This window comes from Microcebus murinus, chromosome 10 (genome assembly GCF_040939455.1).
Source record: "Microcebus murinus isolate Inina chromosome 10, M.murinus_Inina_mat1.0, whole genome shotgun sequence".
Lineage (NCBI taxonomy): Eukaryota > Metazoa > Chordata > Mammalia > Primates > Cheirogaleidae > Microcebus > Microcebus murinus.
In genome coordinates, this window is record NC_134113.1 from 76,184,254 (window position 1) to 76,198,574 (window position 14,321).

Sequence of the window (14,321 nt, forward strand, 5' to 3'; positions counted from 1 at the left end):
AGGTGATACAAATTAAGTAAGACACAAAAAGGCATATACATTCATATCATAAGAACCTAAAGACACAATACAACTACATTTTAGCCCCACCTTCTTATCACCTTCTTGAGAGCAACAATCATGTGAATCTCTTCTATGGCACTAGAAAATAACATTCTCAGTTATGATTCCCAGGTACCATAAGATGCTAAGCATTCAGTTAAATGGTTTAAAAAAAAAATTCAATTACCTCCAATAACTAAGGCATCAAAATCCATGAATATATGCCTAGATATTTTTACCAAATCAAGAAAAAAACTGGGCTTCTGGTTGTCTAGGAAACCCAATTAACCAGAAAATCCAATTTCCCTAAAGCATAGCCCACAGTGTTTAATAATGACCAATTATGTTCAACATAATCATTTGGGCAGGTCAATTAACTTTGTAGCCATAATTCACAAAGCCTAAATTGAAGATTTACTCTATGTAAACTGACCCAATTACATGAGGACAAAATGGCATAATGTCTAACAATGCTTTATGACTATGGTATACTATTTATTATCCATAAAAGTAGCTTACATTCTACCTTATCAGATCTCTTTCACTCATGTTATCATTAATTTAACTATTTTTTTACATTTATAAGTACCTAACTACACTGTAACCACTTCCCTAAACATAGGAACATACTGTAATTTTTATACTGTAGAATTCTCACAGCACTTAGCCTTATATGGTTAGGTAATTTCATACACATGGGAAATTTTTACATATATGAATTGGGATAATCCCTAAATGACCTTTTACATAAGGCTGCACTATACCAGTTGATGAAGATAATGGAAAGTGGCATAATATAACTGGGATGAGGTGACGTTAAGAAGAATTGGGGCCATTAAATATTACACAGCGATATCAGCAGGAATGGAGGAGTTATGGAACTCCAAAATCCTTTCCTCCATAAACCAAGAACAGTGGCAAAAACTATCAGTCACCTTTTCCAGAACTCTAGATATTGCAAACTAGATATTGCAAACTCAAAGACTTGCAAAAATCTAGGGACCACGTATTCAAGAAAAATTGCTGAATATTGATAAGAACAGGATGTTTTGTGGCATTTTAACCAGTCCTATTGTCATCCCACTCCCACAACCACCAGGACAGCCTTGAAAACCAGGAGATTCAAAATCATGATAAAACCCAGTAGCCTAGCAACCATCAGAAGAGGCAGAATAGGGCTGGAGATCCTCCAGAGCCCCATTCCCAGAAAGTGTCATTATTGAGTTGTCTGGCAGTTCCCTGGAAAACATCACTCCTTTGCTTGTCTTTATTTGACCTGACTCAGCTTGGCAAGTGTCAATAACCTTTTCCCCAGATGGCATTTGTCAAAAACAAACCAGGCCAATTGTTTAACATCACAGCTGCCTGGGGTGACAATAACAGGGCAAACAAGAAGCTGACAAATCTTAAAATGAAAAGCTGGGTAATGAGATGTCCATAGCGGGTTTTGATAAGGTCCAATATACTCCTTGAAATCTAGAAGGCCAAGCTCATACATAAGGCTGTGTGCACTCTCAGGAAAGAACTGAAACAGCTCTAAGCGTTCACATCTTGCTAAACTTTAGGCTCTATACAAGTACAAACGGATAGCTAAGGCAGAGTTGTAGGCATGCCCCACCATGCACAGAGTCTTCCAGTCCTCAGCAAAGGCTGGAAACTCACTGGTTCCAGACATTTAAGGAAATAACTGCCCAATCATTAGCTGCCCAATAAGGCTAACCTTGCAGAGACTTCAGTGGCCACACATAAAAAAGAATATAGAGTTTACATAAAATGTTCGAGAAAGTCACTAAGCAAACAAACAGGAACAAGAGTAGCAATAGACAGCAACAACAAACCCACGGAGGAGAGAGAATCTGATTTCCTGAGTTATCACATTAGGTATCATTTAAATGTCTCATTTTCAATAAAAAACTATGAGACATGCAAAAAGAAAGTATGATCCATGAAGAAAGAGAAAGAAGGCAATTAATATACACTGTTACGAAAGGAGCAGAGACATTGGACTTACTAGACAAAGACATTAAAATCAGCTACTTTAAATATGTTCATAGATACAGTCTCAAAGAGCTAAAGGAAACCATGTCTAAATAAATAAAATATGATAATAGCTCACCAAATAAGGATTATTATTAATGAAAGACAGGAATTACAGAAAAAAAAGAAAGAAAAACTGTGGAGTTGAAAAGTATAATAATTTAATTACAAAATTCACTAGAAGGGTTCAAGAGCACATTTGAGCAAGCAGAAGAATCAGTGAAATTGAAGATAGGTCAACTTGTAATTTCAAAAACTCTTCTCATTTCAAAATAAATTTTTTCCTCTGCTAATAACAGTAAATGATGTTCCTAATTCTTTAAGTAGGATTCTATAGCATATGGCCAACAATAATCATTGTACCACTTAATGGAGCTTTGACAGGGGAAGGAAAATGGTGGAGGTCAAGAGATGTCTAAACTACTATAATTTTAAGGTACAAAACAAATACAGACTTAAGAGGACATAAATTTGGGTAAAAAAATTCAGAAATACTGATACTTTCTCATGTTGATTTATTAATTTGCTTAGTGAGTTTATTCTAAGCTTTAAAATCAATAGATTCAAAATAAGCATTATATATACAAAATACCTAAAAGAACTTAATACTGGTTGGTAGCCTATGAATAAAAGCACAGATTCATGAAAACTTGTGATCAAACTCCACCTCTACCACTTACTATTAATACAACCTTAGGTAAATTTGCTCATTTGTCAGAGACTCAGTTCTTTTGTCTATGAAATGGGAAAAATGCTACTACTATCAAACAGTGGTTAGAATTTAATAAAACAACATATATAATGGTTTTACTTACTAGACACAAAGATTTCCATAATTCTCATTTTAAAAAAAGGGCATGGGTGGTATATTATATTATATGGAATGCATGAGGAATTCTATCTGGATCAGTGGCAACAAAGTAAGAGTGTGGCGCAGAAAAGTTATTTAAAAGTTATTTAATAATTGCAGACTCTATACCTATAATATAAATGATTTGAACTAAATAATCTCAAAGGAACTCTGAGTTCCTGAAATTCAAGGATTCTACCTTAATATGATGCCCAAAAAGCCAATGATACTCTAAAATTTGTTATAATAAATAGCCTAGAGGACAAATTCCAATACCAAATAAAACAAAGAGGAAATGTATATCAAGAACCTGAAAAAATTTCATTCATTTTGAGTGATAACCACATTTTTAGAAATCAATTTTTAAAAATTATCAGAGTTAAGCACTAATATTTAATGTTAATTTCAGTGAGGAAAACTTAATTACAATTTTAGTATCTGACAAAAAAAAATCATTAAATGAGGGCATATCCATATGATACAAAAGCCCATACATTACAAATCAAGTTCTCAAAAAAATTCATGAAGTTGTAAGAACTCACATTGTGATTCTGAGTGAAAAATGAAAAATATAAAACAATATTTACAATTTTTATTTAATATATCTTTGCAAACGAAAAAAGGCTGAAAGAAAGTCAACAAAATGTTAGCAGTAGAGTTACACTTGATTAATGGAAACAGAAGTAACTTTTTCTTTATAGGATTTTTTAATTCCCATTTTCTACTATAATCAACTATAATGTGTACAGTCAAAAACAGCAATACAACATCCATTTATGATTAAATTAAAAACTCCAAGAAAACTAGGAATTAAAGAGAATTTCCTAAGTTAGATCAAAATGGTATCTACAAAATACCTACAGCTAACTATTCAATGGTAAAAAAAAAAAAAAAAAACTACTCACCTTCTCTACTAAGAAAAGGGATCACACAAGAATGTTTTCTCTGACTTGTCCCACACAACATAACTGGTGGTCCTAGCCAGTGCATTGAGACAAGAAAATGAAATAAAAGGCTAACAGATGGGAAAATGAAATAAACTGTCTATACTGGCAGACTGTATGATTGTCTACATAGAAATCACAAGGAGAAATAATAAGTGAGTTTAATAAGGTTTTGAAGTTCAAGGTCAATATTAAAACATTGATTTATTTATATAACCAATTAGAAATTAAAACTTTTAAAAGGTTAACAACAGCACCAAGTAATGTAAAATGCTTAGATACAAATACAATATGTATAATATTTCTATGCTGAAAGCTTAAAAATGCTAAGAGAAATCAAAGAAATAAATGGAGAAAGGTATCTCCACTGGATTAGAAAGCAATACTGTTAAGATGTCAATTCTCCCCCAAAATGATCTATAAGTTCAATGCAATCCTAATCAAAATCCTACAATGTTTTTCTATAAAAATAGGTAAGATGATTCTAAAAATTACATAGAAAGAAAAGGAGAGCCAGAACACCCAAAACAATTTGAAAATTAACGAACTTGTAAGACTCAGGCTTCTTGATTTAAGATATACTATTATATAAAGCTACAGTAATAAAGACTGTGCTTTTGGCCAAAGGAGAGACACACAGAACACTGAAACAGAATACAGTCCAGAAATGGATCCACACATATATAGTCAATTGATTTTTTTATGAAAATGTCAAGGAAATTTAATGAAGATAGGATAGTAAGAACAATCTTTTCAACAAACGGTGCTATAAGACATGGACATCCTCTTGAGAAGGAGAGAGAGAGAGAACCTTGACCCTTACTTCACACTGTATATAAAAATTAACTCAAAATCCATCATAGACCTAACTGTAAAATCTACAGCTATAAAGGTTCTAGAACTCTGAAACCTTAAACAAAATTTCTTGGAACACAAAAGCACAAATCATAAAAGAAAAATATTGATAAACTGAAGTGCATCAAAATTTAAAACTTCTGTTCTTTGAAAGACATTGCCTAAAAAAAATGAAAAGACAAACCACAGACTCAAAGGAAATACTTGTGAACACATACATGATTTGTATCTAGACTGTATAAAACTCTTAAAACTCAATAATAAACCCAATAAAAAATGGACAAAAGATTTGAACACTTTACCAAAGAAGATACACAGATGGCAGATAATAGCACAAGAAGAGATATTCACATAGAGTCAATAGGAAAATTCAAATTAAAATATCAATGAGTTATCATTAAGTATCTATTAGAATACCTAAAATTAAAAATAAAATGACAAGTGCTGACCAGAATGTGGACCAAGTGGAAGCATTAACCATCACTGGTGGGAATGCAAAATGAAACAGCCACCTTGGAAATCACTTTGGTAATTTCTTATAAAGTGAAACATGCACTTGCCACATGGCCCAAGAATCCCACTCGTAGATGTTTAACCAAAATAAATGAAAAAATATGTCTACACAAAGAACTGTATTTTAATGTACAAAGAGGTACATATCAATGTTTATAGAAGCTTCATTCCTAAATGCCAAAAACTGCCATCAATTGATGAATAAACATATTATGGTATATTCACACAATGGAATTACTACTTGGCAATAAAAAAGAACAAAGCACTACTATATGGATCAACATAGATGAATCACAAAAACATTTAGTGAAAGAAATCAGAAACAAAATGTGACATACTGTATGATTCCATTTATATTACCTTCCAGAAAAGACAAAGCTATAGTGACAGAGAATAGATCAGTGGTTGCCAGGATCTATGTGAGGGGAGGGAACTTTTTGGAATGATGGAAATGTTGTTCAGCTGGACTGGACGGTGGTTCTATAACCATATGCATTTGTCAAAGTTTATATGACACACTAAAAATTATTTTTTACTTGTAAATGATAACTCAATAAACCTTAATTTTTAAAATAAGCAACATATGACATTTTTAAAAATATGCATCAATTTAAATGAGCTAAACCCAGCTTACTGGGTATGAGAGAGGGGCAGGGAGGTACAGTAAGGAGACCAAAAATCCTTAAAATACTGCAAATTTTAAAATTTATCCTTAGTAAATAAGAAATAAGATATACATGGATACAAAGAGTTAATCTAAAGAGAGTTCCCTTTTTTATTAAGTTCTCACTCTCTAGGCAGAAAATAAAATTTGAAGAGCTTTCAAAGATTATCAAAAGTCACGAGGAACAAGTTGATAAAGGTGCACTGTGAATTTAAGCTAGAGTTTGGAAACAACTTACCTAAACACTGCTCTTCCATTTTACTAAGTGGAAATGGTCTTTTTCACCTATCTACCCAATCCACTTCCACCCAACTTCTGCTACCAAGAGAAAGATTATAAACCTTCAATCATAACAATCATATATACTTTACATATCTTACATTTGCAGCTAAGGGTAATATAAAATGCCTCTTATTAGACATATTCATAATTAGCCATTTAAGTTCCAGATAATCTCATTGTTAACTACCTTTCTTCTCTGTCTTACTGCCACACACACAAAAAATGTGATGCCTCTAGGTGATGATTTTCTGTTTCTTGTCTGTTATTGTTAAAATATGCAAAATAAACAAAAAGGTCTTTGAAGTTCTGGTCACTTCAATAAGAAGCTACATTTTTCAATTTACTAAATTAAGAGGTAAGTTGTAACGTTCATCACTTTGTTTTATGTTTATTCCATTTGGCTTAAATTGTTGCTAGGAAACCAATTCATAATCAGATTTCCCAGTCCACAGAACACCCTCCTAGACAGCCTAGAGTATACCAAACTTTGTAACCAGGGCAATTCTCTACTACCAAATAACTGGTTAGCTGGCACCACGCAGGTGCACTCAGCCTGGCATCCCCCATTTACCTAACAGGTACAGCATTACCAATCCCCCAATGCAACAGAAATTGCAGCAAAAGGCAATGAAATGAATACAAGTGTAGAGCTCTTGGATGGCAGAGAACACAGCAGATTTATTGTCAGTCTCTGTCACCCCACCCAACTATTCTGGGGTTTGTTGTTGTTGTTGTTGTTTTGCCTTAAATTATGAAGTGAAATGTAAGCCCGCCCAATGACAAGATGAAAAGTCAGCTCACCCCAATCACTCCATCAGGTAACATGCAAACTGCTTCCAAAAGCCATCATCCAGCTCCCACCCAGATAAATATTTGGAGAGGAAGGTGGCATAAGTATCTGCACAGTTGAGAGGGGGAGGGAAGGAAAGAGTCGGATTCCTAAGGGGCCTCTGAGTCACCTACAGCTGTGGCCAACACTTTTACCCTCCAGGAAATCAGGCTCTGCCCCAACTCACACCAGGGAACCAAGTGAGAGTAGCAGCAGCAACATCATCCTACCAAAAAAACACTACTTGTGCTTTTAATAGAGCTCCACTCCTTAAAGAGCAGCCAAAAATAGGCTTCACGTCCAAAGCTTTCCTCCACAGTACGCCACACGCGCAGATGAAGGCAACATCTTTATTGTGGGGAAAAGGGAGGCGCGCGTATAGAGATGAAGGATACCTCACCATTTGGCAAAGTTACTGGCTCCTGCCTCAACCCCGAAATGCCGCTTTTGTTACAGCATGGGGCCTAAGGAACTACAAGGAAATGTGGCTGGCGGACGCTGTCAAGCTTTTCCCCCAGTGTACTTGGCAAAGTAAAAGGGGACACAGAAACCAGGCGCGTTCGGTGAAACCTCAGCGAGGATCACGTTCTCCGTTCGGTGGGAGCTTTGGTGACACAATAATCACGTGTACTTGTGCACAGACTTCCAAAAAACACTCAATTCCGGAACGTGCAGGTGCCGATGTCAGCCGGCTGGCGGGAGCGTGAACGGGTCGGCAGCTCTGTCGCAGGAGCCGGGCTCCGTTCCCGCCCGAGGCGGGTCACGCCCCCTGACTCCCGCGCCCCGCGACCGCCCGGGCGAGGCCGGAGCAGGCGGGCGGCGGGCGGCGAAAGCTCAGCCGCGCTCCCCGCCCGGGTGGGGCGCTCCCTGCCCGCCTCGCGCGGCTCCGGCCCCAAGACCCAGGCCCCGGAAGGCGAGCGTCCATTTACCTGCTCCCCGCTCTCGCTCGCCGCTGCCGCCGCCGCGCCGCTCACCCACGCTGCCAGGTGAGCCACCCCCAGCACACAGACCCGCGCGCGCACACCCGGGCGACGACCCCAGACCCCCGGAGGCGCCCGCGGCCCCAGTCACAGAAGTTGGGATAGCCCACGTACCACCCGGGTTCCAACACCTCTGCCCCCGGAAGTTGATTTTCGCCAAGACCCGCCCAACCCTGCGCCCGTCACTCAACGTAAACACGTGCGTCACGTGGGCCCAGCCAGATGGATACCGGAGCTGGGGCCCCAAGGTCAGAGACCCGCACACCCCTGGCTGGCGTTGTCCGTAGAAGGATGCCCAATGAAGCGGGAGATGGGGGTGTCCTTTAAGTTTGTGACTGCCCTGCTCCTTCTCAAGAACTACCTCGTGTTAAATACAGCTGCTCGTTCCTCTTGAGTGACAGGCCCTGATTCTCTGATGCAAATAACACCATCCTCCAAACCAAAATGAGTCCCATCTGATCTAAGATGAGCCCGCCTGATCTCATCTACACTTGCAGGCAGAGTTCAGTCAAAACTGGAACTGAGTAAAATGCCTGACGTGTAGTAAGTGCTCAAGAAATGGTTGTTGAGGAGACAACTGCTCCCTCGCCTCTTTGCATATCTGAATTCTCAAGTATAGGGATGCACCTAAGCGGAACCAAAGCCTGCCAGACCACTGCTGTGACTTCAAAGAACTCTGCTCTGGAATTACTTTTGTTCTTGTCCTCAACTTCAGATCACAGTATTTCATACGTGCCGTCTATGTCACAGAGAGTTTACTTTCAGCTGCCAAGCTACCCACTTTTTTCAAAGCCTTCAGTAAAATAGCTTTTCCTGAACAAAAACAAAAGCGAATTGACAGATTTTTATTCGAAAGGAAGAATGGTTATATAGATTTTTTTTTGTCCCTTTTAGACTGTCAATAGCTATTAGATTGAAACTGTCAACTAGCAGTTCTCTTGTTAAAGAGTCTTCCATTTTTGCCATGAGAGAGATTTGGAGAACATTCATTTAACAAATTTTAATTGAGGGTATACCATATTCCCAGTACTGGGCCAAGTTGTGACAATTCAAGAGTGAAAAAGATACACTCAAGATCTTTGCCGTAGAGGAGTTTACAGTCTAGTGAGAAAGAAGGTCAAGTAACCAGAGTACTTTGAGCATTAATCTCCGGAATATTCATGTTCATTGTCCAACAGTCATGCTTTAACCCTTGGACATTGTTTTTCTCATCTTTCCATTGAACTAAATCGGCTCAACTCTGTAATCTCTGCTCTGTACTAGAAGTGGAAGATATCATCAAGGTAGCCTGACAAGCCTCCAGTAAGTGCAGGCCCAGGTGGCTAATGAGCAGTTTCAATGCTGAGCGGTCACCTTTTCTATACCATTTTTCCAGCTCAGCCCTTTGTTTGTACACACAACAAATATATTTCTATTGTAAGAAATATGATGCTTTCTTACACATATATGTTTACCTGTCTACTAGATCACCAAATCAAGGACTACTTCTCATTTGTATATTTAGCAATCTACTTCTCATTTGTGTTTTTATATCCAGCAATCTAGCAAAGTGTCCAGAAATTAGAAAAAATCTATTAAATAAATGTGTGTTAAACTGAATACAATTACCTTTTATCATTTTGTCCTTCATATCTCTTTCTGTTGGAAACTACAGATGAGTTTCTGGGAGTTTCCATCGATGTGTCTGTATGCTCACTCTGTCCCACCTAATCCAACATTCAATATTAAACATTTATAATAATAAGAGTAACTAATATTTATTATTTGTTATATGCCTGGCATTGGGCTGAATATTTTAAATCCATTATCTAATTTGTCATCACGATAATTCTACAAAGTAGGTGTATTAATATATTCACTTTTTAGATGAGGATACAGACTTAGGGAGGGTAAATTGGCCAAGTGGCATAGCAGGTAAAGCCAGATTTGCCCAACAGAGGAAGTTTTGTATTCACTAGAACACATCATTCTGTTTTTTGTGTCACTTGTTTATCAGTAAATCCAAATCCCATCATCTCCATGAAATCTTTATCACTTCCCTACATTAATCTGTGTCTTTCTTTATAAAGTACACAATTCAATTATTTTTAGTATATTCATGGAGTTATGCAACTATCACCACAGTCAATTTTAGAATATTTTAATAACCCCCAAAAAGAAACCCCATACCCTTTGTCAGTCACCTGCCACTCCTCCCTTCCTTCCCACTGCTCTCCCCAGGCCTAAGCAACCACTAAGCCACTTTCTGTCTCTATACATTGGTCTGTCCTGGACATTTCATATAAATGGGATCATGCAATATGTGGTCTCTTATGACTGGCTTCTTTCACTTAGCATCATGTTTTCAAAGTTCATTTACCTATTCTTCAATTGCATTGTTTCTAGTTTTGGGATATTATGAATAATGCTTGTATTGATATTCATGTACAAGTTTTTGTGTCATCATGTTGTCATTTCTCTTGGATAAATACCTAAGAATGGAATTGCTGGATCATATAGTGTAAATGTTTAACCTTTTAAGGAACTATCAGACTGTTAACCAAAGTGGCTATACCATTTTACTTTCACATCAGCAATGTATGAGGGCTCTGATTTCTCCACTGTGCCTTTTCTTGTCTCTTATGGAACACATGCCTCTATTACTTTTCAGGGTACTTTCTATAAGCCATCTTGTATTATTATTTACTGTTGTTATGCATGTATCTGCAGGCCCATTGTCCTAAAACACTGTGACCTTCTTAGATGGGATGCATGGTGACTACCCTCAAAAGGATCAAATCTGGAGAGAGAGAACAGACAAACCAATTAGTTATTACAGTGATAATAAGCACTGAAATCAAGTTTATTGCTAAAATGTGGAAGAAGAGCACCGCACTTAACCTGGGTTAAAGAAGAAGTACTTTTCATGGAATGTAATAAAGCCCAAAATGAGTCCTGAAGAATCAGTAGGAATTGACCACACTAAAGAGAGACATGAATATGCTCCAAACAAAGGAACATATACTTTTGTATGTATTTCCTTGCCTATGAACTGTGGAGGTAAGTATATTCTGTAGGGATGTATACTGGAAGCAAAGGTGGTGGTATGTGGGAATATGGCGGGAGAAATGGGAAATGTAGATGGGGCAAGATGATGAAGAATTTTGTAAACTGTGTTAAGAAGTTTGACCTGTATCCTGAAGGCAGTGGAAAACTGCTTGATTAGTCAAGAAAGGTTAGGGGAGAATTACTTAAGCAGAAGCATACATGATGAATTATTCGGTGGGATAGAGATCGCCAAGACTGGAAAAACAGAGAAACCAGTTAGAAGACACAAAATAACTAGAATGAGGAATTATGGAGGCCTGAGCCAAGATGGTAGCCATGTAGTTGGAAAAGAGAATTTCAAAGGCATGTGGGCAAGAAGAAAGGAAATAGCTAAAGAGGTACCAAGTTCCTGGTTCTAGTCAAAGAGGCAGGAGATTCAGGAGGAAGACAGGTGTACTTGGGGATGAAAATAATGAAACACTAAGATGATGGCATCTTAGTTTGTTCAGTCTGCTGTAACAAAATACTGGGTAGTTTATAAACAACATTTATTTCTCACACTACTGGAGGCTGGGAAGTCCAAGTTCAGGACACCAGCAGATTCAGTGTCTAGTGAGGGCCCGCTTTCTGGTTCATACATGGTGCCTTCTGGCTGTCTTCACGTGATAAAAGAGTTAAGGCAGCTCTCTGTGACCTCTTTCAAAAGGGCACTAATCCCATTCATAAGGTCTCTGACCTAATCCCCTCCCCAAGGCCTCACCTCCTAATATCATCATATTGGGGATTAGGTTTCAACATATGAATTTTGGAGGGGTAACACACATTCAGGCCCTTACAGGTAGGTTGCACTAATTTAAACTTACTACCATTGTAGTTTATATGCTGTTGCAGTCGCCTGCAGAAATAAGATGGACCCTCACCCCAAATTTGGCTCATATTTCAAGATTTATCATGCCCTATATGCATCAAGAGGGTATAAGAAGATTTGTTACATAATGAGGCTTTCTAGGAAGAGCAGAGCAGACTTCCCAAGCAGGCTTTAAAATGGCTTGAGAGACCAGGAGAAAAGGCTTTTTGGATTTTTTTCTTAGCAAGAACGTGGAACTAGGATGAAAAATCCCACACAGGGGGCAGGGCTTGTGTGGCCTAACTTTCCACTGACACCAAAATAGGGAGCACCCAGGTAGGCTTTCTTATCAGCTTGCCCAGATAGGAGGTGAGGGCTAGGGCTTGAAAGTTGTCAACAAACATAAAAATGGAGCCAGACTATTACATATACTTAGAGCTAGTTTCTTTAAAAACTCCAACTAGCAAAATAACATAGTAGTGTTATATATATATAATATGTGTGTATATATATTATTGCTTTGAAAATGATTGTAGTGCACACTGTAGTTGCCTTCCCAACATTTATTCCATTCTTCCCACATTGTACAGCACACATCTGAGAAGTCAGGGTGAAATTAACCTCCTCCTTATCGCCAAAGTTAGTGCAATTAAGATAATCCAATTCTAGACTATGGTGTCCCCCTGGCCACAAAAAAAAAAAGAAAAAAAATTGTTCAGGATTGAGCAAATCAGCAGCAATCACAGGACTTCTGCCCTCAAAATTATGGGATACAGCTCCTTTCTCTTCTGTGATGTGAATGAGAAAGCATGTGGTCCTTGTTACTGAGGGCAGTGATCTTGTGACCAAGAAAATGAAAGAGACACAGAGCTGGAACCCTGATCAAATAAATAAAGATTTATAACTTTGTGTATAGGCACAAGGATATAAAGAGTAAACTGTCAAAGTTTGAAATAAACACTTTTCTGCCTCCTCCCTTTTCATCAACTGGATTCTTCAGTTTTAAGACATAGTTTGTTTGTTTTTTTCTACTGATCTACTGTACATAATGGGATATAAATGTGTACATGTGTTACTGGATTTACATTACCCTCCAGTGGTCATCAGTTTCCCTAATCTGGAATTCACACTTTAGGAATTTTCAGCTGATATTTAATCAGAAAAACTGCACTCCAAGTGTAGCCACTCTAAGTGCTTCAGATATCATTCTTTCCCATTAACACCTTTATTGATAATCAATAAAATGAATGTTTAAAGGTTTTCCTTGGTGAAATTAGTGGTTTGTTAATTAGCATAATGGGTGTTATAAATAGACTCTCATTGCTGAATCAGTGGTATTCAAGATATGTAGACTGTGTAAAATATTTCAGAGACAATCCCTACCTTGCATGACCAAGGTTATAAGAAAATAGTAAGCCCTGTAGCCTATATACTTAGGGACAGCACCCTTCAGACTTCAAACCTAATTGTGGCAAATTCAGTAATCTTAGTATGCCAAAAGTGGAAAAATTAATGTTCTGCATAACTAAAAGAAGAGTCATTCTCATCATCGAGATGACTATAGGCATCATGCCCATTTTGGAGACAAAGAATAAACCATTGATGCCTTTCGTTCTCCCCTGCAAGTTTATTTTTGAAATATCCTCAGTGCAGGTGCCATAAAACTGAGATCCCAGGAGGAGCCATTAAAATACATTTTAGCCTAGCAAAACATGGTCTACTAGGAAACAGAAATTCCAAAATAGACAAATAAGGGCTAGATATTGTCCCTGACCAGTTACTTACCTATAAAAATAACAAGAAGCAAAGAGTTCTAATATTTAAGGGAAAATGTATCTGATCGATATAGCCTGTGACTGTTTAATCTTAGAATTATCCTCCGACATTTATACTCAACCTAATAGGATATGACCTACCAAAATGATATAACCTTCTAAAAAGAGCATCCCCCCTACCTAATGACCATCTCAGATGAGGCCATAGAAGACACAGAGCAAAACAGTAGCTTCCAAAAAACCATATATGCACTGCCAGCCAGGAGTCCTCACTATTCCTGTCTGCAGAATATGATAGGCATTAGAGACCACTGTGTAATGTTTCTACATATCCCCTTTTTAATAGGAAATTTTTGTTGCAGTTAGTTTTACCTTTCTTTTCCATTGCATTTTGCATTTATTGGGAGTAGATGGTTGTCATTCATAGGTTGATGGATCATAAGGAACTCCAGGTGAACCTAACACATTTTGGGGAAGAGGAGAGGAGAGAAAGACACTAATTATTAATATACTGGTTGGGCAGCAAAAGGGTATATATACTATAGTGAACCTGATAGTTGTTATCCAAACATGCATTTCACCCTTCTCCCACTGTGTAGCATTCAGGTGTGTTAGGTGACATTGACCCCATCCCTTTTCCAAGAGCGAGTCCTGTTTGGTCTAAGCCAGAGGTTAC

General features: G+C 37.7%; 1 protein-coding gene across 4 annotated transcripts in view; it reads right to left on the bottom strand.

The window, feature by feature from the left end:
- CCDC91 (coiled-coil domain containing 91) overlaps window positions 1–8,138 on the bottom strand; it is a 307,926-nt gene extending 299,788 nt beyond the window's left edge. For 2 of the 4 annotated variants that reach the window (XM_020283061.2, XM_020283065.2), the window contains exon 1: window positions 7,946–8,138. The gene's annotated coding sequence lies outside the window, so the exon portion shown is untranslated. The remainder of the gene's footprint in view (window positions 1–7,945) is intronic. The other 2 variants (XM_076007534.1, XM_076007535.1) reach the window with 1 other exon arrangement.
- Window positions 8,139–14,321: the final 6,183 nt, after the last annotated feature.